We start from the raw sequence: 27233 nt of genomic DNA, 5'->3' as shown, positions 1-27233 counted from the left end.
GAGAGAGCCGATCTACAAGCTCACAACATGTCGCGATGTGAGATTGTAGATCGGCTAATTTCACAATTGTCAAATGTTTCTTTTTTTTTCAAATGTGGTTTTGGACATGGTGTGATGGAAAACAGTGGCTGTGACATTAGAGGAAGTAGAAACTGCAGCACAGTGCCAGTAAATAACACGCCAAGCATGCTCTGATGTTTTGTGGTTTTGCCATGTTTCTATCTATCATTTTGTCTGTAAATCAGAGTGTACAAATGAACCAAATAGAGCTGGGTCCATTTGGTTCATTTGTAAGTAAGTAAGCCTTTCTGAGCCATGTGACCCATAGGCCTCGTCTCCTGTTTCTGTAGCGTGAGGCAGCTTGATGTACAAGTAATAAAACCTCTAGACATGATACTAGCATGTTGCTGTTCTGAGTGTCACACAGGGAGGTATTGGGTCCCATTTCTATACTCTTTGGTAGGTTCTTTTTTGTCTGCTGATGTTCTGATGTCTCTGTGGTGGTTAAATATGAGATCTAATTCATTGTGGGTATATTTAACAGACAATCTATAGTCACAGCTAATGTTTGGGAGATTAGACTGCCTCTGAAGTGTGTTTTTTTTTATCTGTGTTGAAGGAACATACAGGGCATTCTCTGCAAGCTGTCAAGGTGAATTGGCCCATTGTTAATGGTGTGCACACAGCCCACTGAATCATGAGTCAAGCTGGAATGCTCTGACGCTGTAAAGCCTTTTTGGCAGAAAGCCCAGAAGGTAACTTCTCCAGAGAGTGTGCCAGGGAAAAACAAGAGATTGGGAGGTCAGGGTTCAATTCCCCAGTCAGGTCATGCGAGTTTAGCTGTGACTATAGATTGTCTGTTAAATATACCCACAAGGAATTAGATCTCATATTTAACCACCACAGAGACATCAGAACCAGCAGACATTTAAAAAAATAACTGAATGACCATGCGGTTATTACGTCGATATGTCAAGATAGGCGCGTCTTCTTAAAGGGAATGGGAAAAGACAGTAGATAGAGTAGTGCTTCATGTTACGGCCAAAACACAGCTCCGTGCTTCTCGTTGCGCTGTGCACCTGCCCCTAAAAATACATGAGCTTGCGTGTGCCAAAAGCGACACATCATAATTCTTACTCAGACCACTATAATTCTTAGCTCACAACACGAGTGAATCTGGGATTCTATTGATAATAATAATCTCAACTCTACTGTACACTCAATTAGGTTGTAATATTTCACAAGACTTTAACAAGTGTGTCATGTTTCATCATGTTCACATCATCATCACTTGCATTTCCCAACACGTACAGTCTATAATGTGCTGATAAGATAACATAATGGTGTACACACTATCCGCCTGTAAGAGTGTGTGTGTGTGTGTGTGTGTGTGTGTGTGTGTGTGTGTGTGTGTGTGTGTGTGTGTGTGTGTGTGTGTGTGTGTGTGTGTGTGTGTGTGTGTGTGTGCGCTGAGATCACATTCCTTCAGGGTTCCTCTGTGGAATAATATGCACATGTAATCAATCCTCATCTTGTCTGCAACTGCCCTCTGGGACGCCGTGGTAACAATAATACCTATTGTATTAGTAGACATTCAAAAACATTCAAAATAACAACAAAGAAAACCTAAACTGAATCAGTTTAGATGAGAACAAACAGAGATAACAGCACCCCCCCCCCCACATTGAATGGATGAAATGTATTCTACAAAATCTACCAATTCCTTTCATCTATTTTATACACCTGATGAATATGAAGCATTTAATATTGTCACTGTGTGTGAGTGTGAGTGTGTGTGTGTGTGTGTGTGTGTGTGTGTGTGTGTGTGTGTGTGTGTGTGTGTGTGTGTGTGTGTGTGTGTGTGTGTGTGTGTGTGTGTGTGTGTGTGTGTGAGAGTGAGTGAGTGAGTGAGTGAGTGAGTCTACACTTACCCACACCATACAACAAATAAGTCCTTTGTATTTTGATCACAGCCAGCCAAAACACACACATTATGTAGCCCTGTCTGGGAATCTTGGACTCTCTCTACCCCCCCCCTTGCAAACCCACCGCATGCGGGTACAGGCCTGCACTAGTTCTACAGTACAAATGCCAGAGCAATTAAAGGCCATAACCACCACAACGGGGTGCATACTGCCCATAAAGCATCAGCTATACATGGTTGAGTGCTGGTGTCGTGCTCAGTAAAGCTCAGTAAATAGCAGATCTACACGCTCACAATGCGCCATGAATGCGATATGTCGTGAGCTTGCATATCTGCTATTTAGGGCATGCAACACCAGCTTGCAACTAAGTATACATCAGGTTTAAGATTATCAGCATTATCACACCAGTACAGTTCACAAATAAATCTGGTACTCTGGTGGTGATGACCTCATCAAAAGGTTGAACCACCTTTACCTAAAGGCAACAAGACTGCTTCATGGCACTACCATGTATGATCTTGCGCCAATTTTGCACGTGAGGATGTGTTGGTCTTAGCTATTTTCCCCACAGTGCTTCAAGTTTAGACTGGCTCCGAGCTGGTCTGCTAGCCAAGTGCCAGTGCTGCTGGCAGCAGTGGTGTGTTCTACCGTTATACGCTGTATATGGCGTACACAGTCCAGATTATTTTGGGAAGAAGCGTACACAGTCTAATAACCATTTCATCCATTGAAAACGCGAGACCGTATACCCACGACCACGCGCATCGTATCGTAGCGTATACCCTCCGAAGAAACCTAGACCACAACACTGGCTGGCAGGGTGTTTCGTCACTACAGCACAACAATGCTCAACAACACACAGGTCACCATCAACGGGGAGACGACAACGCACGGCGTGCACAGCCGTCCATCATACTTTAAGTGGTTTTAAAACAACCTAACTGAAGTGTCAGCATGTGATTTAAGATGTTTCTTGGACATGACACATAATAGGCTACAGTGATTCTGACCGCAGTAACAGCCATGCACTGGCAACTCTCGTTTCAATGTTTCAGTGAGAAGAGAACAGTTGTTTTTCTACATTTGTCCAAATCTTTTGAAAATTGCCAGTCTACAAACTCACAAGGCAAGCTTGTACATCGGCTATTTTCCGATCCATGGGCGAAAAAGTATCATGCAAAATGTCACTTAACAAAAACGACAAACGTGCGAATGAAAACACTATTCAGTTGAAACGGAAGTCATTTGTGTGTGATTAAAAAAGGCCCTGCAGAGAACGGCACAAAGAGAGTTATTACAATAATGTAATTCAAACAGAGGAAGCCTGGGGGTGGTGGTGGTGGTGGTGGGGGGGTTGTTTAGTCAAGACAGTTGATAGCTACATGACGGCAGAAAACTAACAGACAGGCCTGGGCCGCGGCGTGGCGGTCCAGGCACCCTCGGCTACAATGCCAGCCAGACAGTGTGTCGCGGGCCGATCCCGGCGACCTTTGCTGCGTGTCACTCCCCATCTCTCTCCCTATTACCTGTCAGTCTACTGGCCTATAAATAAAGGCATAAAAAGACCAAAAATAAATATATTTTTTTTAAAGGAAAACTACTAGACAAGCTTTAGATCAGCTATTTTCAGAAGATGTTTTATACATTTTGAAAACTTGTGAAATGGGACATTCTACGAGTACTTTTACTTTTTAAGTATATTTTGATGCCAATACTTTTATTCAAGTAAATTCTGAATACCAGACTTTTATGTGTACAGAGTATTTCTACATTGCGTTTTTGATACTTTTACTTAAGTACAGATAATTGACCGGAGTCCCCCAGGGGTCTATAGGCCCCCTCCTTTTTCCCCTCTACACCAAATTTCTTCGAAAGTAGCTTTAGTTACAAGCTCACAGTGAGTTTGTAGGTGTGGTAGGTTCGCTGAATGTTTGCCTTTGCCCCAGAATAGGGACGCTAGGGGTCCTTACTGTATATGTGTATGAGTAAGTGTGTGCATGTGATGACAGTGACATGTCAATACATAAATGTATGTAATGTCTATTTTATAACCTTACACATGATCTGGGGAGAGCATGCGAGTGTGTTGGCACATATCCATCTCTACAGAGTGGTACAGAGGGTTAGCCAGTGCTGTTTGAGATGAGGGAAAAGTAGCCAGTATGATACAAGAATTTGGTATAAACTGCTGTCTCCGTGTTCCAGGCAGATTCCATCATAGGATTAAATGGCATATCTCTTATTTTATCTGTTTGTTTTCTGCCTTCATTTATTAACTGTATTTGCGTCTTTCACCCACCCCACCACACTTCCTCTCTTCTTTTTGCCGAAGGCTGATAAACAGGAAGGAATTGTGACGTTTGCGTGACCTTTTCATGGTTTTCATTACACGCACATTGACAATGATACGTGTACTGTTTGAATCTACAATGTGTTATTAGCACACATAGCTACAACAGCATAAACCTCAACTTCGATTCCACGTCAGTTCGTAAATGACCGGACACACACACACACACACACACACACACACACACACACTTTTATATCTGTCTTTCTTAACCACTTAACTCTTTTCAAAAACAGCCGATCTACAAGCACACAACATGTTGCATACTGTTAAAGATGCAGCCACCTACTCTGCCCACACCAGCTGGATAGAGACGCAGATAGAACGCTACGCAGCCACACCTCAACCCACATCCCAAGCAGGGTCTTTTAATGACTCTCTCCCCTGTGGTGACTCACGTGCATGTACAGGAGAATATTATTATTCTCCAAACAACAAATTATTGATTTTATTATGTGTGTGTGGCACGCATAGGCACGCCTAATCGCGTTCCGTCATAAATGAATGGAAATCTTATGATTGTGAAGTCCACGATCATAACACCAGAGGCAGCTCCACGAATCATGTTCAACCCAGATTTGGCTCAACAAAGGGAATGAACTCGTTCTCATGCTATTCATCAAAAATGTGGAATGCCCTGCCAAAAGGAGTAAAGGAGTGTAAAACCCTACTCACTTTAAAAACTGCTGCAATTCGACGGGCCCTGTCTAAGTCTTAACCTAACCCCCCAAACCCCCCCCCCCCCCCTATTTTTTTTCTTCTCTTGTACATATTTTTCACTCTTCACACCAGTAACCTGTAAGCTGATTGTATGGCGTTCTGTATAGTAGTGTGTATATCTGTCTGTCTCTTATGTGTCATCATGATTTGTGTGCAGTACATGCACGCAGAAAATCACACAGCCCCTGTCAAAGTCTTAACCTACCCCCACCCCCTCCTCCTCCTAAAACTGTCTATTGTACATATTTCTTGTTTTTCATACCAGTAACCTGTAAGCTGATTGTATGACGTTCTGCATAGTAGTGTATATTTGTATGTCTTCTTAAACGTCATCATGATTTGAGTGCACAGGGATCTCATTTTAAATAAGCCAAGTGCTTTTATGAGCGATCCAGTTTAGAAGACCTTGTATTGTGAATTGTACTTCCATGTACTTTTAACATGTCTTTCTAAATAAAGTATTCAATCAATCAATCAATCAATCAAACAAACAAACAAACAAACGGATGTGTCACACGGAGCTCTGATAAATGACATTAATCATCCCTCATAGTGTGTGTGTGTGTGTGTGTGTGTGTGTGTGTGTGTGTTCTGTGATCCGTGGTACCTAGAAAGTGTTCTGTCACCTCAAATGTACATACATACAGTTTCTCAGAAGCTTTCCACTCAGAGGCTTTGTGGTTTGAGTGGGAGGTCTCAGGGTGAGTCATACCAAAGTCACTGAGGAGCAGACAGCAGAGTGCTGCGCTGTGGAGTGCTGGGCAGAAAATTAAACTCAGTTAGGTTCATAAATCTTCACAATAACCACTTTATTATTCACCCGTGAGCCGGGTGGTCTGAGTCGTTTGAGGACATTTGAGAAAAACTTCAAAACACATTGTGAGTTTGTAGTTCGGGTTATTTTCCAGTAGCTTAGAGTTTTTGTTAACTTTAGTTTTTTTTTACAGGGGCCAGTTACAATGTTGCAGCCACCTGTAGGTGCTCTTAAAGCGGCTTTGAAGGAGGGTAAGGAGTTACACTTTGTTATGACTGTTGGTAGGGCATTCCACATTCTGGTGGTGGTGTGGTAGAACAAATTTGACCCCATTTTTGTTCTGAAACTGTGTTCAGTGAGATCAGTGGGGCTCCTGCTGTAGTCCATGAGCCAGAGCCCCAAAATTGACAAATGATTACCGAAAGAGTGGGCAAAACCAAACCTATATAAAATTGTTCATAGGGTCAGTACGAGTAAATAAATATATGATAACCTCTCCACAGGAGCAGCTTTTTCATGGTTATCACACATTTTGTGATTTTCCCCATACGTACATGACATGTGAAAAAATGACAAAATTTAAAAAAGAGTTATCATAATGAAACTTCCTGAGTTGATTACTTACATGAAGACAATGATTTTTCGTATTACAAGTTTTCTGAAATTGTATATTTAAATATGCAAATTAGGCATCAGGAAAATATGCCCACATTTGCATAACTTTCCAGAATCAACATTGGAACATTGGACAAAGCCAGAGTCAACATACTTATTTCATTTTGTTAAGATGTCGGAGTCAAAGGTTTTTAACAAGGGAATATTCAATATCTGGCTCAATTTTGGGGCTCTGGCTCATGGATGAAATGCCTAATTTGCATATTTAAATATACAGTTTCAGAAAACTTGTAATACGAAAAATCATTGTCTTCATGTAAGTAATCAACTCAGGAAGTTTCATTATGATAACTCTTTTTTAAATTTTGTCATTTTTTCACCTGTCATGTACGTATGGGGAAAATCACAAAATGTGTGATAACCATGAAAAAGCTGCTCCTGTGGAGAGGTTATCATATATTTATTTACTCATACTGACCCTATGAACAATTTTATATAGGTTTGGTTTTGCCCACTCTTTCGGTAACGAAATCTTGTCTGGCTCATGGACATGGACTACTGGTGTTGTGCCTGTGTGTGTCTTTTACACTATTGAAGTAGTCTGACAACTGACAAGTACATGGGTATCCCTGTTCTCTCACGTATCTTGAAGACCAGGCCCATTGCAAGTTGCTTTACTCTGTCCTCTACTTTGAGCCATCTCACCCTAGCATAATGAGCAGGGTAAGGCCTAGTACTTCACTTCACAGGTTTTTTATTTTTGGTCATTTGTACAATATGTAAACAATAAGCTCTATTTTCTCAAAACATAGCAGCAATAATATATGACATAGTTGTGACCAAAAAAAGGTATAGGCTGAAGCTACATGTGAATACATGATTTGTTATTTTTACTTTCTTTTTGTATCTATTTTTGTATCTTTTTTTGTTTTATTCTCAGTTTTATTTTCATTATTATACAATAGTCTTATATAACAATCAAAATAATACATGATCACACTATCTCTCTATACTTGTTTATAATATTTTGTTTAAACATTTTTTTAAAGACATAGATCGATCTACACCTCCTCAATTCATTATCGCAGCAGCTCCACAGACTTACTCCTTTTACTGATACACAGTGTTGTTTAGTATTGGTTCTTGCCCATGTTGTTTCAAACATACCAGTGTTTCTAAGTTCATAATGGGTGTTTTTGGTCTCGAACAGCCTCTGAAGACAGTCTGGAAGTAAGTTATTGTAGGCTTTGAACATAATTAACAGGGTTTGGAGAACACCCATATCCCAGAATTGTAATGTGTGTCAATTTATGAATAAGGCGTTGGTAGGTTCACGGTAAGCAGTCCTCTTAATTATTCGTATAACTCTTTTCTGTAGAATAAAAATTGGTTTAACGTTGGTTTTGTAAGTATTTCCCCATAGCTCCACACAGTATGTCATGTAGGGAACTATAAGGGAACAATACAGTAAGTATAATGCGTTTTGGTTTAAAATTTCTTTTGAGCTATATAATATAGCAATGTTTTTTTACATTTTCCTTTTGACATGATTTATATGAGATTTCCAACTTAATTTATGATCAATTAACACACCAAGAAATGTATATTCATAAACTCTTTCTATAGTAATATCATTAATCCTCAATGTGACTTCATTTTCGATTTTTTTGTTTCCAAATATCATGTCATCCGCGAACTGAACATAATCCCTGAACATAATTCAGAAGGTTAGTAGTAACCTGACCAGTTTGTGTGTATGTATAAGTGCACAGCAGTAGACAGAAGTGTGTGTGTGTGTGTGTGTGTGTGTGTGTGTGTGTGTGTGTGTGTGTGTGTGTGTGTGTGTGTGTGTAAATGACGCGTGAGCTCGCTGCTGCCACCATGCAGAGCCGTCCTGGCAGCTCCAGCTGTAGCTCCACCGGTAGCTGTGGGTGGAGCTAAAGAAACAACTTTCCATTAAAACCAAGCAGCACAGCATGTAAACCACAGAGAGAGAGAAAGGCAAGAGACGGGCCAGGCATGCAACACTAGACTACTCCTCACTTCATCTACCCCCCCCCCCCCCCCCCCCCCCCAACCTTCAACATGAACAAGATTATTCTCCTCTTCGTTCTTTCAGCTGGACTTTGCTTCGCATCTGGTAAGAAGAAGAACTATTACTACTGAGAATAAATCACTTTTTCAACTTATATCGATTTAGGCAATATATCAGGTTTGATCAAAACCAATCAAACTTGGTCTCAATTAAAAAGCAAATCATAAATAGTCAGTTAGTTATCACAATAACTACTGGTTGCGACCGGTTTAAAGGAATACGAAATACTATTTAGTATTTATTGTGTATCAGTAGGCTACTGTTGACTTACTGTTACTGCACCCTTAATGCACTACCCCGACACGATCACCGAGAGTCATGGTTCACATGCCCGTCGTGGGGACAGACCCCCACTTAGAAACACCCCCACTTAGAAACACCCCCACTTAGAAACACCCCCACTTAGAAGCACCCCCACTTAGAAACACCCCCACTTAGAAACATCCCCACTTAGAAACATCCCCACTTAGAAAAACGAACCCCCCCATCATCCTATTTTATTATTGTCTCCGCCAGGCCGAAAGGCATGGCGAGAGAGTATGTTTTTTAATATATATTATTATTATTATTAATTATTATTATTATTATTATCGTTATCATTGTTATTATGCTATTGAAAAACGGACCCCCATCATGCTATTTTATTATTAATATATATTATTATTATTAATTATTATTATTATCATTATTATTATTACCCTTATCATTGTTATTATGCTATTTTATTATTATTATTATTACTCTCCGCCAGGAGAGTATTGTTATCACTGCGTTTTCACTTTCTAAACATGACACACCGATTGGTCAAGCCTCACGTGACACGTGAAATACTGTGATCTGATTGGCTAGTGACGCCACCGGGCCTATATATACATGGCATCACTCTGACAGTGTCTCCGCCACTGTCAGAGTGAGGTAAGACGGGAACCATGAAATGGCTGCATGGCTGATACATAATTGGCAGATAGGACAGATAGGACATTTATATAGACAGGAGGGATATGACATAGGACACTTATACAGACAGGAGGGATAGGACACTCACACAGACAGAACGGAAGAGGACACTTACCCAGACAGGTTGGATAGGACACTTACATATACAAGAGGGATAGCGACCTATAAATACATGTGTCACTGTGATAAGCCAGATTCCAATACCGAAAATCCGGCCAGTAGCTCACTCCCAGACCTTCGAACCGGAAGTAGTCAAGTAGTCGCGGTCCAATTGTTCCTATCTGTCTTATTGGACAGATAGGACAGATAGGACACTTATATAGACAGGAGGGATATGACACTTACATAGACAGGACGGATAGGACAGGAGGGATAGGACACTTACACAGAATGAACGGAAGAGGACACTTACCCAGACAGGATGGATAGGACACTTACATATACAAGAGGGATAGCGACCTTCGCGACCTTCGAACCAACACAAGTCTTCTGGCGGAGAGTTGTGCTCCGAGGAGCACTTTTTCTAGTTATTATTATTATTATTATTATTATTATCGTTATCATTGTTATTATTATTATGCCATTATTATTATTGATAATAATATTATGCTATTTAATTATAACAATAATATTAACAATAATAGTAATATTAATAATGATAATAATAACAATAAAGACAGCTGGAATTTAACTCATTTACTTAAGTAATGTACTTAAGTACGCTTTTGAGGTATTTGTACTTTACTTGAGTATTTCCAATACTTTTACTTCTACTCCACTACATCTCAGAGGCAAATATAGTACTCCACTACAATTATTTGAAAACTTTAGTTACTAGTTACTTGTCAGATATATATTATGATATTATGAAACATATCTCTCTCTCTACATATGTCTTTTTTTTACGTGGTCTGCTCTTTTTTCTCTTTACACTCTATGCCAAAAATAGCCGATCTACAACCGCACAATGCCTAGCACTATGAGGCGTTGTGAGTAGGCTAAATCCTCTAATAGTGACCTCTATTCAATGAAAAACCTCCCTTCTAATAGAAGTCTGAAGACTCTCGCCTCTATGGCTACTATATACGCCTGCCGTCGGAGTAATATATAAGACAACATTTAAGTAAAGTACTTAACGCTGCTCAGCGCGTCTGCAGAGGTGTAAAGTAACTACCCTACTTTACACCTCTGCAGACCATAGACTGTATAGCTGCAGACGCGCTGAGCAGCGTTGCCAGATTCTGCGAGAGAATAAGCAACACTGCTAGTGGCTCCCCTTTGGCTTAGACTTGTCACATGACCTGTCTAAGCCAATGTGGAGCCTAGCAGTGTTGCCAGATTCTGCGAGACAAATCAGAAACCAGGTCTATGAAAACAGCCGCACTGTTTATTTCACACAGTATAGGGCAGGCTACTTGATTTCAATGAACCCAGTACATTTTACTGGGTTCCAACTGACACAAAATGTTGATTTATTCATTCTGATCTGTTTGAAAAAAGAAGTATAGGCCTCTATCTTATACATGCCTCCTTTGTCATCATGATTTGTGTGCATGGGGATCTCATCTTAAACAAGCTCAGTGCTTAATGAGTCTTCCAGTTTAGTAGACCTTGTATTGCGAATTTGTACTTCCATGTACTGCTGTTCTCATGTCTTACTAAATAAAGTAAAGTCCTTGTCATGCCAAGGACCCCCAAACTTTGATGTAGGCTACTTGTCTGCAGAACACAGCATTCCATGCGTTTTCTCTCTCTCCCTCCTCTCTGGGGTCCACGGCCAAATACACATAATTTGTGATTTGTGGGGTTCCTGACATGAAGGTGCCCCCCCCTCCTCTGAGTGGAACAACTACCGTAACAGCGGAATTTTACACGTGCGTAATTACGCACATAAGTGCATGTAACATAATAATACACAACGTGTGCTGTACATATAGCTCACTGTAGGCTAACATTCTTGGGGGTCTTCTTAGCATTGTGAGCTTGTAGATCGGCTATTTTTGGCAAAGAGCTTGACCGGACCTCTAGTTAGTTATAAATTAAGAATGTATTATTAATGATTTAAAAGGGGGGGGGGGTGATCTTTCCACCTATACCAGAATAAACCATGGGCCTATTTAGCGCGTGCTGCACATCCCTGCCTGCATGGGTGCACAGTATAGGCAAAGTTCACAGCTCTCCTTCTCTCCTAATTCCCCACAAATAGTCCCCAGCAGCTGGCTGGGACCGGAGAGCAAGCTGCCATTCAGTCATGATTGATTGAGGTGATTGAGATGACATCATGATTTCTCCATGAGTCTTTTAACTTTCGAGGAAAACAACAACAACAATTAAATAGGTGTGGATGGCTTCAGTCAATGAATCAACAGCGGTCGTTAGCTCCCCGGGAGATCAGAAAAACTTGATGGCCCATTCGGCGCACACATCAAAGGTGGTTAGGATCAAAGGCACTTAGTTTGTAGACAGACGCACGAGAGAGAGAGAGAGAGAGCGAGAGAGCGAGAGAGCGAGAGAGCGAGAGAGAGAGCGCGAGAGCGCGCGCGCGTTACGGCCGCGGACCTTTGACAGACAGACATCCGTCGGAGCACAGTCAGCACCGTCAGCACACTCACTCGCACCAAAAGTAGCCGATCTACAAGCTCACAACACCTCGCAGCGCCAGGCGTTGTGAGCTTGTAGATCGGCTATTTTTGGCAAAGAGCTTGACAGATAGATAGATAGACTGATCGATATACAGACAGACAGACAGACAGACAGACCCATGCAGGGCGTCCGTGGGAGCGCACTCACGCCAATGTGCTAAATTATAATATAATAATAATAATAATAGTAATAATAATAAGGGTAATAATAATAATAATAGCATCAATTTGTTTATTGCACTGCACAGCATTTACGCACAGCCTCGTTTGGTTTGAGACACATGCAGTGTCCACTGTCCAGTCTGGTCTAATATCAAACCAAACCAGGCTGTCGGTGGACAGCTGTGCGCAATCTCATCTCATGGACGCCTCTTCTTTTATGGGCATATGAAGTGGACTACTATAGTAAGTGGACAGATTAAGGTGAAAGTGTAATTTGATCATACTTCTGGTGGTTAGAATTCACGACAGTTGTTGTGAATTAGGTGAGAAAAATCCTTCGATCTGAATGTGGCAATTTGGAGAGCTCCAAGTTGCGCAGGGATGCTTAATTTATTTTTCCTAGTTTCTTAAATGCTACAGTTTCTTCGAAAATATGTAATCTCCTATAGTTCACAAGGCGTGGCGCTGTGATGCATCCAAGTTCATGTTCATGTTACCAAGCCATATTGTAGTACAGTCAATATTAGGCTATTACTAGGCTGCTTTTAAATCTACAATGAAATGACAACGGATCTCCCTCCCATGCGCGTGTCGTTCTGCAATGATTTTTAATTCATTAGAGGCAGCAAATAAGCAACACATTTAACATATTAAGCTCAGATGATTCCAACCAGGAGGAAAGAGACGGGAAGACAGGTGAGAGGAGAGGGAGAGAGACGGTATAATGCTTTTTATTTTATTTTTGTTGCGTGTCGACCTGCGCAGCGCGCCCCATCCCGCACCGCCATAATGGACTCTGAAAGCTTGGCTCATGTAGCCTATCATAATTATTCACAAAAGTAACATGGATATATACACTTAGGATTTAGAGAGAACCCTGAACTATTGCGCTTGAGATTTGGGTTCGTTCTGGGTTAAAACTGAATCTCTCCATTGTCTCCAAACTAAAGGCCCAGAATTAATTGGAGACGACAAAAAGAAAGCAGTGCTGTTCACAAAAATGACATATGCCTATGGTTGTGGCAGGTGTAAACTTTAACATTATTTAATAAAGGAGGATTAATGAAGCATTAATACACACATGGTGTTTTGATGTTGGGCTGATTTGACAATAGATCAGATGCAAGTGTCTCATTAATGCGCATGAGATGCTTTACCAAGTATGCCTACATTAATTCACATTCATTGTGATTATATAGTCGGAATGGTGGTGTTTATAAATAGCAATGCGTCACAGTCGGAATAGCGATGTCTTTAAAACAAATGGGAAACATCTCCACTCCGAAGAATGGAAGTCAATCTTCTAAGTGGCGATGTGGAGGAATAGCGATGTGTAACCCTATGCAGAACACCCTAAAACAGTTTAGGAAAGACGACCGTCGGCAGACGACCGGGGTTTTAGGGTGTTCTGCATAGTAGGCATTCGTCCGGTTTTACGCCGGACAGTCCGGTGTTTGACCCAGATGTCCTTTTTCCAGCTCAACCTCTGGCCGGACGCATAAATAATTGTCCGGTTCGCGGAGTAGTATTGTCCGGTTCGCGGAGTACAAAAAAACCTCACTGTGGATTTTTTGCAAGTGTTTTGTTTTGTCTGGAAGACTCGCCCCAAAACAAGCTCGCCCCCCATTTTTTCACGGACCAGCGGTTCTTGTATGCTTTGTAGGAGTAGGACTTTTCAGTTTTACTGAGTTTAGAAATACGTTTAGGGTTAGCCATATAGTTTTACTGTAGGAATAAGATTAGGTTTTGGCACCGTTTTACACGAGTAACGTTTAGGAATAAGGACAAGGTTAGTTTTTTTTTACTGAGGTTACGTTTAGGAATACCAGGTTAATACCAACGGATTTGCCCCGGGGCGACTGTGTTTTGGGGCGAGTCTTTTGCTATTCACACTGAACGCCTCCTAATTATAAGCGACTTGTGGGCTTGTATTTCTGTTAAGTTGGTTGTAAATATTGGTAGTTGCAGCCGGTTTGCGTTTTTTTGTGCTTGTTTCTAAAGTGAAGTTGCTTATTTGGGGCTTGTTTCCTAATGGTGTTTAAACCAGTGTTTCATTTTCATGTCGTGGACCCCCACATTAATATTTGTCTGCGGACCACCATCTGAAAATATGTTATGCCAGGGCAGGGAAGTTTGCTTGCGTGCACAGTCAGTGTGATAGTCAGACAGACTGAGAGTCTCGAGTAGACGAGCTAACGGTAACGTAACGGTAGGGCAGATTCACAGGCTACCAGGATTCATTCAGTCAGTCAGTCAGTCAGTCAGTCAGTCAGTCAGTCAGTCAGTCAGTCAGTCAGTCAGATGTGTGTGTGCCCTCAGAAGAGCTGAAACCACAGAGCTCCGTTCCGTCAGCAGAAATTGGACTTCCGGTTTTCGACCTAGCAGAAATAAGGGTTCCGGTTGCCTTCAAAATAAGATCGTGAATTTTTTATGTTTTTTAAAAGACACAAATCTAATTTAAAAATACATTTATGATGTATGCCTTTTAAATGGCTCATACTAAAACACTTCTAAGTGGCAAGTTTAAAAAAAAAAGACACAATTGTATTTTAAAAATACATTTATGATGTACAGTATGTCTTTTTAAATGGTTGTTCCAGTTTGAAATTGGCTATTGACCCCCATTAAATGTGCACTTAGCACTGTTTTGCACTTTAACTGGATATTGATTTGTGTGTGTTATATATATATGTATTGTTTTTGTATTGTTTGTCCATTGTTGTAATAATGCTGACTCTAGGCCAGGTCACTCTTGGAAAATGATGATGATATAATATTGTTTATTGCAGAAGCAAATAAACAATGATAAAAGAGACCACAAAATATGCTACAAATAATAATAGTAGATAGTGCAGGTGAGATTTAAAAAAAGAAGAATTTGGGGTTTATAAAGTTGATCTCACCTATTTAAAAACTAAAATACAATACAAATACAAATGTAATCAGAAAAAAAATCATTAAAAATGTATATTATTTAACAACATATATACAACATGGAAACACAGCATAAAAAAGATAGAGGACAGAAATATTAGTAAATTTGTAGTTTGTGTGTGTGTGTGTGTGTGTGTGTGTGTGTGTGTGTGTGTGTGTGTGTGTGTGTGTACTTCTCCATAACTGAGCGCCCATAAACTTGATAGAAAATGGATACAGACCAGTACAGAATGCTGGTGAACATTTGAGAGATAATTTGTAAAACAAGAATGACAAGTCATAATAAAGCCGCATGCGCCAGGCTTTTTTGGCCCCAATCTTGTCAACAACACAACATTTAACTATAAAGAAATGAAGATGACAAAATACAGCTAATGGTTGTCAGGTGATGGACAATTAACACGTTGCAGAATGAATGAAAGATGCAATCAGAGTGATGCACAGCGAGCCACACAGTATAGGCAAAATAATAATAGTATTCAAATAGTAGCTTTAAGGCTACTAATCATTTATAGAGTTCTCAACGGGCCTGAAAATGAAGGCTCGGCCCTAACCCGGGCCCGGGGCTCGGCCCGAACCCGACTATTGCCATCATGTTAGGCCCAAAACCCCCAAAAAAAGAAAAGAAGATTTTCGATTTTTTGTTTTATTAAATATTTTTAATATTATTATTCTGTTCTGAATATATATTTATCTATTATGAAGATGGCGCTGACGGCAGCGGACATTAACTTACACTGTGCTTACACTGTGCTGATTAAAATGAAGTTAAATCCTTATCTTGCTCACGCACCTCTGTGCAATGAGATGCATCGTCTGCATTTCTCTGCCTCTCTCGAGCGAGTCTTAATGATATTGATTAATATATATAAGAGTTATTCTTTAAACGGGCACACTATTTAATTATATTGATTAATATATATTAAATACATGTTTATTTATTAGACTTTAAAAACACAACATTAATAAACAATCAACCATATTAGTCTACTGAAATAGCCTAGACTATGCCCACATCAGCAGCCAATATGTAGGCTGCCAGGGCAGGTAAATAGAAATACTAGATAGATAGATAGATAAATAATATGTAATATCCCATACAGAATCGATCTCAGGAGATGTTTCATTCATGAAGAACTGTGACACTTGTGCTTGGGTTCTTATATTTTTGGTATGTTGTTCTCCTGAGGCATGCTGTTTGTCTGATGTCAGCCAGTCCACCATGGACCACAGAAAACATACGCCGACATAGGCTACTTTAAAAAGTTTACAGTTTGCTTTGCTCCAAACATCTCCACTGACGCTGTCTACAAGGCACAGCTCCGGCTCGCACAGAAGGTATCTTAGCAACGTGAAAGCGCTATCGTCATTGGTCGTGTTTTGAGTAATGAGCCAATGAGCTGCTGAGCACACTCCCAGACAATGGCATTATAGCCAGCGGTGCCAAGTCTGCTTATTTCCTGCAACTTGTGGACAAATTCTGCCTTGTTTTTTCCTTGTTTTTGCCCTGTTTTTGTAGGTCGCCTGGCTCATTTCTCTCACTATACTTGGCAACGCTGACTCACTGCGAGTGCGCTCCCACTCTCCCAGTAACACACACAGCAGAGAGACAGGGCAGCTCATAAATCGCCCTGTCATGCAAATAAAAAACAAATTGATTCCCGACCTTAAATACGGGACAAAGTGCGTCCCGTATCAGTTCAATACGGAACGCGTCTTTTAGTTTTCAATTACGGGACGATTCCGTATTTTACGGGACGGTTGGCAACCCTAACAACGACACATGTGTAGTGTACTGCGTGTATGCACGTTCTCGCGCGTGGCTTGCTATATATGGAAAACTCGCTCCTGCGTTCTTCAATTGATTTCTGAACGAACCTGACCACTCAATGTACACTATTGTTGAAGGCTGGTGTACTGTAGAACGAAATTGCCGTGGGTTTTTGTATTAAAAGGCCCTTGATATGGATGCATCATGCGGTAGGCAGTAGCCCTGAAACATGAATGTGAACCATGGCTACATATGCGGCAATGGATTACAAGAACGCTTGTCCCCAAACACACTCGCCCGGGTCTAATCCGGCGGCCTCTGTCCGCGAAATGAATGGGGGTGAGTGTGTTTTGGGGCGAGTGTTCTGTTTACCTCGCCCAGAATCGTTTTTTTTTTTACTCTCTCTCACATGGTTAATACATTTGATTTTGGGATGTACAATACATGAAAATTACGGGATTAATAACGCAACTTGCGTCGAGAACTAATGGAGAGTGGACATTACCGCGTTTGGCTAAAAACAGTAACATCATACAAGCATACAAGCTAACTATTAGCCAAATTCGGCTAGCGCTCAGACGAATCCACTGAGAGAGGCGTGTCTAGTCCCATAGCTTGGGAGGACGAGGGCGCCCGTGCAGAGGATGGGAAAGTATCCCATTGGCTTAAACGACAGCCAATCACGCAAAAAAAGTGTCTAATACATGTCGGAAATGTGTCGGGTCAGAGTCAGACTGAATATAGAGCCGCTATGCTTTCAGCATGAGGCTAAAAAGGAAAGTGGCAGGCCGCCCAGTGCGGCCTGAGGTAAGAAAAGTGCCATTTTCAGACAATACTGGACACTGGACAGGAGACGGCTGTTGGCGCTAGCACTTTTGACATACGCACACGTTCAGGGAGACCCCCTCTACAACGCCACACTCGGCGCTAAGCGGAAGAGGTGTATTTGGAAAAGTGGCGGGCCGTCCAGTGAGGTCAGGGGTCAGAAAAGGTCAATTTTCAGTGCATATAGACTTCACAAATTGGGCGCTGGACACGAGATAGCTATTTGCGGGGGCACGTGTGACATACGCACGCGTTCAGGGAGACCCCCTCTACACTGCCACACTCTCCGCTAAGCGGGAGAGGTGTAAAAAAAAGTGTGGCGGGCCGTCCAGTGAGGTCAGAGGTCAGAAAAGTGCAAATAAGTGTCAATTGGTCACCTGGTAGTACCAGGTGACACTTTGCCGACTGGGACTGTACGTGTGGAGTCACAAGGAGGTGACATCAATAGAACTTTTTAAAAGGTATTTTATTTAATTTGATACGTGAAGTCACAGCAGTAGATTCACTAGATTGGCTAATTTCAGCATGCAACCAAGTGTAAAATGTAGCATTACGACGCCATCAAGGCCCGCCAAAATACATTTTTGACGACAAAATCAACTGTAGATTTAGTCGACTAAAATCGTATTATATTTAGTCGACTAAAACTACACTAAAACAAACATTTAAGGTGAATAAAATATGACTAAAACTAAATTAAATGTTATTCAAAAGACTATGACTAAAACTAAATAAAAATTAACACTGCGTCACAGTGACATGACAACAACAGGTAACCTCAGTCTGTGATATTAATCTACAATTTTTTGTGTTAAATTGTGATTGTAGCCTGAATGATCAGCGGTCAATTGTAAGCAAGAACAGATTGTTATAATTGTAAGTAAGTAATAGTAAGTGCCACGGCAAATAACTGTCTCATGTCCAGCGTCCAATTTGTGGAGTCTATGCACTGAAAATGCCTGTTTTCTGACCCCTGACCTCACTGGACGGCCCGCCGCTTTTCCAAATACACCTGTCTGGCTTAGCGGAGAGTGTGGCGTTGTAGAGGGGGTCTCCCTGAACGCGTGTGTATGTCACAAGTGCTGGCATCGGCAGCCGTCTCCGGTCCAGTGTCCACTATTGTCTGAAAATGTCAGAAAAGGGCACTTTTCTGACCTCTGACCTCACTGGACGGTCCGCCACACTTTTTTTTACACCTGTGCCGCTTAGCGGAGAGTGTGGCGTTGTAGAGGGGGTCTCCCCGAACGCGTGAGTATGTCACAAGTGTTGGCACACGTGTCCGTCTCCGGTCCAGTGTCCAATTGGTATAGGCTACGCACTGTAAACGGCACTTTTCTGACCTCTGACCTCACTGGACGGTCCGCCACACTTTTTTTTACACCTGTGCCGCTTAGCGGAGAGTGTGGCGTTGTAGAGGGGGTCTCCCCGAACGCGTGAGTATGTCACAAGTGTTGGCACACATGTCCGTCTCCGGTCCAGTGTCCAATTTGTATAGGCTATGTACTGTAAACGGCACTTTTCTGACCTCTGACCTCACTGGACGGTCCGCCACACTTTTTTTTTACACCTGTGCCGCTTAGCGGAGAGTTTGGCGTTGTAGAGGGGGTCTCCCCGAACGCGTGAGTATGTCACAAGTGTTGGCACACGTGTCCGTCTCCGGTCCAGTGTCCAATTGGTATAGGCTACGCACTGTAAACGGCACTTTTCTGACCTCTGACCTCACTGGACGGTCCGCCACACTTTTTTTAACACCTGTGCCGCTTAGCGGAGAGTTTGGCGTTGTAGAGGGGGTCTCCCCGAACGCGTGAGTATGTCACAAGTGTTGGCACACGTGTCCGTCTCCGGTCCAGTGTCCAATTGGTATAGGCTACGCACTGAAAACGGCACTTTTCTGACCTCTGACCTCACTGGACGGTCCGCCACACTTTTTTTTACACCTGTGCCGCTTAGCGGAGAGTGTGGCGTTGTAGAGGGGGTCTCCCCGAACGCGTGAGTATGTCACAAGTGTTGGCACACATGTCCGTCTCCGGTCCAGTGTCCAATTTGTATAGGCTATGTACTGTAAACGGCACTTTTCTGACCTCTGACCTCACTGGACGGTCCGCCACACTTTTTCTTACACCTGTGCCGCTTAGCGGAGAGTGTGGCGTTGTAGAGGGGGTCTCCCCGAACGCGTGAGTATGTCACAAGTGTTGGCATACGTGTCCGTCTCCGGTCCAGTGTCCAATTGGTATAGGCTACGCACTGTAAACGGCACTTTTCTGACCTCTGACCTCACTGGACGGTCCGCCACACTTTTTTTTACACCTGTGCCGCTTAGCGGAGAGTTTGGCGTTGTAGAAGGGGTCTCCCCGAACGCGTGAGTATGTCACAAGTGTTGGCACACGTGTCCGTCTCCGGTCCAGTGTCCAATTTGTATAGGCTATGTACTGTAAACGGCACTTTTCTGACCTCTGACCTCACTGGACGGTCCGCCACACTTTTTTTTACACATGTGCCGCTTAGCGGAGAGTTTGGCGTTGTAGAGGGGGTCTCCCCGAACGCGTCAGTATGTCACAAGTGTTGGCACACGTGTCCGTCTCCGGTCCAGTGTCCAATTTCTATAGGCTATGCACTCTTGAACAACATTTATCCATTTAGATACATTTTTTATCTTTTCAAAAACGTTATGTTTCTGTGTTTTTGTTACACAGAAACATAATATGTGTTGTATAGCTTCGTTTAAATGCTTAATTTATAGTTTTAATGTGCAAATTAACCGTTTTTCAATGGTTTTCAATGGTTTCTTTTTACTCTAGAGGGTACTCTTATTCTGAAGGGATCGTCAACCGGAAGTCTTATTTCTGCTCCGTTATTTCTGCTGACGGAACACAGCTAAACCACAGTGACGCATGCAGGCTCGTTCTTCCTTATCTCACGACCACAACGGCACGACCCGACATTTGTTTGTTCAGTCATTAGTTATTTGATATGATCGTGTCATTTTGAGTTAAGATGAGTTTGATACTTTAGAGCTGTTGATCCTTTTGATTCTTGTTTAGGGAGGTAAGATATTGTAAGATTTTACTTAGTTGTCTTTTGTTTTTTAATTGTCCTCCTCAATTATCATTTGAATATTATTTTTTAAAACAACTTTGTGTTAATCACTTTATTCAGTTGTTATTACTATTTTGTAACATTCTTAATTTTGTTATTTCCTCCGTCTACGTGGGACCTGGGGAAGGCAGGAACTTTTTCATGTTGTGTTTCAGGCACCCCTAGACTGGGGCATAATAGTCTTGCATAGCCTAATCTGAGTTCCCAGAAGTTTTCACCAGCTCTCGCATACAAACGGGAGGGGCGAGGAAATGCATAGCCAGACAATATTCCACAATCTCTGAATACTATAAAGTCTGGAACTACACCTCCTGAAACCCGAGAGAGGAAACTGGCACTTCTGTTCAAAATATATTTTAAAATATCTTAAAGACGCACTGAAGTGACATTTTCGGTCATTTTATTTTGAAGGTTCAGCCCGAAACGTCGGCTCAACGACTCTAAACCAATCAGAAGGTCCCATCCCTTCAGGCTATGGGACGTTGGATCTCAATCACTTCAGCCGTGCTGGCACACGGCTAGTGTTTGTTTACAAGTGAGAGAGAGACGGCCAGTGAAGCACGTTTGCTACTACCTGGCTTATTTCTAACCTATAATGTTTTCAGATACATATTTTAGTGTTCAGATGAAGTTTAAAATGAGTAATACACTCATCTTCAATGAGATTCAAAACGGAGTATCTCTGTAATTAAAATCAGCTGTGTTTGATGAACGTGCAGCTATGGGAATCAAACAGGTGCATGTAATCAAGATTCATTTATATTCGTGAAGGCTGTATTATGTCATCACGCAGCACGTTTTCGTTTACAGGAAGTAATTAAGATTGGCTTTTTAGGGACTTTAGATGTAAAAATACACAAAAATGGGTTTTTTACTTTTTTTTTGGCATCTATTGTTAGGTATGCCCATATGATGACCACGGATATGCTCTAAAAGTGTGAAAAACATATTTTTCATTTCACTACACCTTTAACATTTTATTTTTACATTTCCATTTCTGCTAAGCAGCAAGCTAAATATACTTAGATGATTTTGATTTATATTAGGATAAATTTGCAAACAGAAGTGGGGAGGAGGCTTCACATCCGGGTTATATTCTAATCATGATCAGAGCTTCTGAGTCCCAGTCCCAGACTGGGTCAATCCACACATGAGCGTCAACTTGACGCCCGGAAGTCGGAAGTCCCGTCCACTCCCTGCATGTTATAGGAAAAACCGGACCGGAACTTCCGGTTTTTAACTTAACATGGGAGTGGACGGGGCTAGCGTAGCGTTTGCCGTCAGCGTACGCTCATGTGTGGATTGACCCACTGGGTGCATCCACACATGTACGTCAAGTTGTCGGAAGTCCCATCCACTCCCATGTTAAGTTAAAAACCGGAAGTTCCGTCCCGACGTCCGTCTGAAAAGCATATCAGGTTCCGTTTTTCATTGAGTCCCGGGGGGGGGGGGGGCTGAAATGGCCGGAACCGGAACAAGGGCTTGCAACCCTAGCGTCAACTTGACGTACATGTGTGGATGCACCCAGTGCTTCCAGCGCTTCAGGCGCGCATCGGGACGGTCTTTCCATTTTTTCCTATACACACACACACACACACACACACACACACACACACACACACACACACACACACACACACACACACACACACACACACACACACACACACACACACACACACACACACACACACACACACACACACACACAGGTAGCAGGGTGTGTGTGCACACACACACACACACACACACACAAACAAACGTAGCAGGGAAAATGCCAACCTGTTTTTCCTGAGATATCAGTCAGCCTGGTGTTTCGGTATTTTTTTGGGACTCTGTCCAAAGTTATGCAATGTTATTATTACATAATAACAACACCCCTGATACAATTGCACCATGCTTTATATAGACCATGTACAAATGAAGGAGGCCTGGCACAATGAAAACTATTGAAGATTAATTCATATTCATCTGACAAATAAACTGTCTGTCTGTCTGTCTGTCTTTGCAGATACAGCAACAACAAAAGTAAAAATGAACCACATTGTTGGGAAGGTCGGACAGAACATCACTCTACAGACTGGTGTTAGTAATGTGCCTCATGATTCTAATCTTCTCTGGTCATTTGGTCCAGACAAATATGTTCTGGTATATTCCTTCAATGGCCAGTTGCATAATCAAACCATGGACAAGTTCAGAGGACGACTCCATCTGGACAAAGAAACTGGATCTCTCCTCATTACAAACCTCACCCTCAATGATACTGGTATTTATGATGGACAAGTGATCAACAGAGCTAGCTCATACCACCATTTCAAAGTCACACAGTCATCTTTGGTGAGTATATTAGAGAAAGTTGGAACATATCCTATATTTCTTCAAATATATCATGGTCAGTAAAAAAAGAAAAAAGAAAACCCTATTCTGATTGGTGTATATCATTGCAGTTGAATGTCATATGTGCACAGCAACAAACAATTCATCAGTTAACAGTAAAATGACCTCTCACTATGTTACAGCCCCAGTGGTCATTGTCTCCATGAAGCTGGAAGGTGACACGTTAACCTGCAGCTCCAGAGGAATCTACCCAGAGCCCACTCTCACCTGGTCCACCAGCCCTTCCACCAACCACACCTTCTACAACTCAACCACTGTCACCAAGACTACAGATCAGCTCTACCACATCAGCAGTTCTCTGACCTTCACAGCAAAGGACTCACAGCTGGACTACATCTGTTCTGTTGGCACAGAGGGAAGAGGAAAGACTGTCACCTTGAGCCGTCTCCGTAAGATATTTGATCTACAGCCTTGAATAAGCGTTTTACAGTTAACACAATGAATGTTATGTACAGCTGGTTCTCAAACCTTTTCATGCCACATATTTGGCCATGGACCCCCATCTGAAAATGTTTTGTGCCAGGGACCCCCAGAAGAGAAGATTTGTGTTAAAAAATGCTAAATTATTCAACATTATTCAAACTCTTTCAAGACCTTTAAAAAATGTAAAAAAACTGTCCTCTGTTGTCACTGCCAAGGCCGACCTAGCGCTCATGCTGCCGGGCCTGACCTTCAGCTGTCAGAGCCCGGGCTTGCGTTACAGCAGCAGGACCTCGGGCCTGCACTACAGCAGCTGGCCCCCAGGCCGGCACTCCGGTTGCCAGACCCTGGGCTTGCACTCCAGCCGCTGGACCCCGAGACTGCTCCTCAGCCACTTGACCACAGTCCTCCTCTCCCTGTGCCCCGGTCTGTTTTTTAAGGGGGAGAGGGGGTGATTCCGTGACATGTTCTGTCTCCCTGTGTTTACTTGTATTTGTCGTTTCCAAGTTTGATTAGTGTTTTACTTTTCAGTTGTGTTCCTTTATTTCTGAAGTAATGTTGCTTTCCTTGTTGCCTTGTTAGGTTTTGCTTGTACTCCTGTACCTTATTTTGTAGTATCTACTATCTAATGTCTCATGGTTTCCTCTGTTGATCTGTACCTGTCTTGTCTAACCAGTCCTGTGATTTGCCAGTGTGCCATTGCTATTTTGGGCATGTCATTAAAAGGGAAATGTATAGCTTGTAGATCACCTATTTTCACAGCACAGCGAGTAAACTATAAAAGGGTGTACGTTTTATTTTTTTAAATTCCCGTTGCTACTGGGGTCAACGACATACGGGTCAATGAATACGGTAACAAAAATCAGTGGTGCTCTGTGGTAAAAAAAAAAAGAGAAATTAAGATAGAATTAAGATAAGAAAATTACACTCACAGTACTGTAAGGCACAGCTTACCACTGATTGTTTAGAGTTTTTCTCAGGTGTCTAGTTGTGCAATCTGCTAGTTAGCAGACCGAGGAAGACATTGGTGCTACAGTATAATAATCTCAGTGTCACTCTCACTCTCACTCACCTAATGCACCTACAGTAGTGTTTTGGGGCTTTTCATTAAGACCTTACTTTACTTGAAGCCACCGTGAAGAATAATCCTGTTTACAAACATCACTGAGGAGGAGAAGGAGGAGGAATCACTTTGGTATAGCTGGTTACAAGATTATATGAGTAGATTATAATTATTTATTTTTATTTATAGATTTTATAATATAGATTTATAGTTGTTTTTTTTGGGGGGGGGGGTTGATATATCTTTTGTTATTATATTGTTTTTGTCTCTGTAATTGTCTTGTCTTGTTTTGCACTGCTTCTTGAGACCTTACTAATACCAAGAAAGTTGATCATATCACTCCAGTTCTTAGATCTTTACACTGGATCCCTGCTGTCTGTCTAAGAACTGATTTCAAAGTACTACAGTTGGCCAAAGTACAATTCTGATCTTGTGCTACATCATCCATTGCATTGTTTGAGCCATCCAGACCTCTCAGGTCATCTGGGATAGGTCTGCTTTCTGCACCCAGAGCCAAAACTATGTGGATTAGCAGCATTCAGGTTTTATGAATTACATCTGGAACTGACAGTTCTTTTACAACAAAGCTTAATACCTTTCTGTTTGTCGCTGCCTTTTACTTGTTGTTACTGGTTGTTAATAATTTCTTCTCCATATTGATTCCGTTTTTATATTTTGTATTCAAATATCCCTTTATAATGTTTCTTTTGCACTCTCTTAACGCTATTTGTACTTGATATTGTGTGTAAAGCACTTGCTTTGTTGTTGAAATGGGCTATAAAAACAAACCTGCCTTGTCTTTTATGATGAATTGAATACATGCTGTAGGACCACAATTGAAACATTTTTGTTATCCTTTTAGCCCAAGTGTTTTACTGTACTTCCATGCTGTTTCTGTGTAGACATGGTGCTGCTTGTACAGTTTTCACAGATTTTGCATTGTTTGTAATTTGTTGACTCAGTAATAAAATGTAATTTCAGTGTTGGATCATTCTCCATCGTCTGTCACTGTAAATGCTTCTTCATATACAGTGGAACAAATGTGGTCTTGAATTTTGAGTGTACTCAATTACCAAGACCATAAAGGTCCAGAGAGGCCTTATTTAAAATGTCATATACTATTTAGTGCAGTTGTTCTCAAAGTGGGGTCCTTGGGGGGGTTCCTAGAAAAAACTATTTAATATAGCTTCACAATCACTTGTGAAGTGAACTGGGGACCTTATGTTTCCCAGGCAGCCGCTCTAACCACTCAGCTACGGCCATGGGGAGACCTGGCAGTTAATCTATCAAGAAAACGATATTTATATGTGTTTTCTTCATAAATTAATGCCTACAAGCATAAAAGAGTCACACAAAAGTAGTGAACATAGCAGATCTACAAGCTCGCAGGGAGTCTCAATGCGACACGTTGTGAGCTTGATCGGCTATTTTCACTTTTTTTTTAATGTTTTGAAAAATAATACAAAAGTAATGTTTTGGACCTACTGTACAAGATGTCCATTTGACAGCAACGATATAAGATGTCATGCTGAGGATCTGCTTCCTACCATTGTCTGTACTGTTTCTGATTACTCCTCTAGTGCATTTAACATTTAAAATTGGACTATATGGGACATTTATCAAATGTCTGCTTTCATTTGGTATGACTGAACTTGAATAGCAGGGTCCAGACAACTACAGTAGGCCTACTGCACATGCACTGCCCTAAAAGGCTGGGATTCCGAGGCTAGCACTGCCCTGACTTGGTCTATACTGGAAAAGAGACTCTCAATCCCAACAAGACTAACCCGGTCAAAATGACTAGGATTCAGAATTCAGAATTTTAAGATTACACAGGGAAAGAAGAAACATTAATTTGATTGAAATATTAATTGAAAATTATATTAAATTCTATAGGAAAGGTGGCAGGGTGCAACAATATTGTCTTTTTGTGAATGGCAAATCCATTGTTATACAATGCTTTGAGCTGTTTTGCCACTTTGAATGTGACGTGACCACTGTAATCTACCACTGTAATAGTGAGTCTTCAAGTCCCTAAAATAAACATTTGGAACAACTTTTTAGCTCGAGGCCCAGAACAGACATAACGCTTCATGATCTACAAGCTCACAATGCGCTGTGAGCTTGTAGATCGTCTATTTTAACTACTTTTTTTTAAATATGTATGTCATTTCTTTTTTAAATAATAAAAACGAAGACCCCAAAAAAGGGACCCATAAAAATGTGTTCGACCCAATGTTTGGGAACTACTGCTCTACACTGCTGTCATGTGTGATTGTTCCTGGGTGACTGCAGCACCAGTTGACTTCACCACCTATACAAAGCCCTCAATAACCTGGCCCCCCGCTACCTCTCTGACCTCCTCCAACGCCACGCACCCTCCAGCTCCCTCAGGTCTGGCGACGCAAACCTCCTGGACTTCCCCAAAAAAATAAAAAAACGCATCTGGGGTGACAGGGCATTTTCAGTTGCGGCCCCCACCCTTTGGAATCCACTCCCACCCCACA

General features: G+C 41.7%; 1 protein-coding gene and 1 long non-coding RNA gene across 2 annotated transcripts in view; one reads left to right on the top strand and one right to left on the bottom strand.

Annotated features, from left to right (window-relative positions):
• tomm70a (translocase of outer mitochondrial membrane 70 homolog A) overlaps nt 1-27233 on the bottom strand; it is a 115207-nt gene that overhangs the window by 46202 nt on the left and 41772 nt on the right. The window lies entirely within an intron of this gene.
• Nucleotides 8444-25711, top strand: LOC311051305. The gene is made up of 3 exons (XR_014601400.1): nt 8444-8504; nt 22858-23183; nt 23366-25711. It is a non-coding gene; the product is annotated as an uncharacterized lncRNA (long non-coding RNA).

Source organism: Gymnoscopelus microlampas (genome assembly GCF_963454915.1).
Source record: "Gymnoscopelus microlampas genome assembly, chromosome: 9".
Classification (NCBI taxonomy): Eukaryota; Metazoa; Chordata; class Actinopteri; order Myctophiformes; family Myctophidae; genus Gymnoscopelus; species Gymnoscopelus microlampas.
The sequence above is the reverse complement of the archived record's forward strand: the minus strand, read 5'-3'. Positions and strand labels throughout refer to the sequence as shown.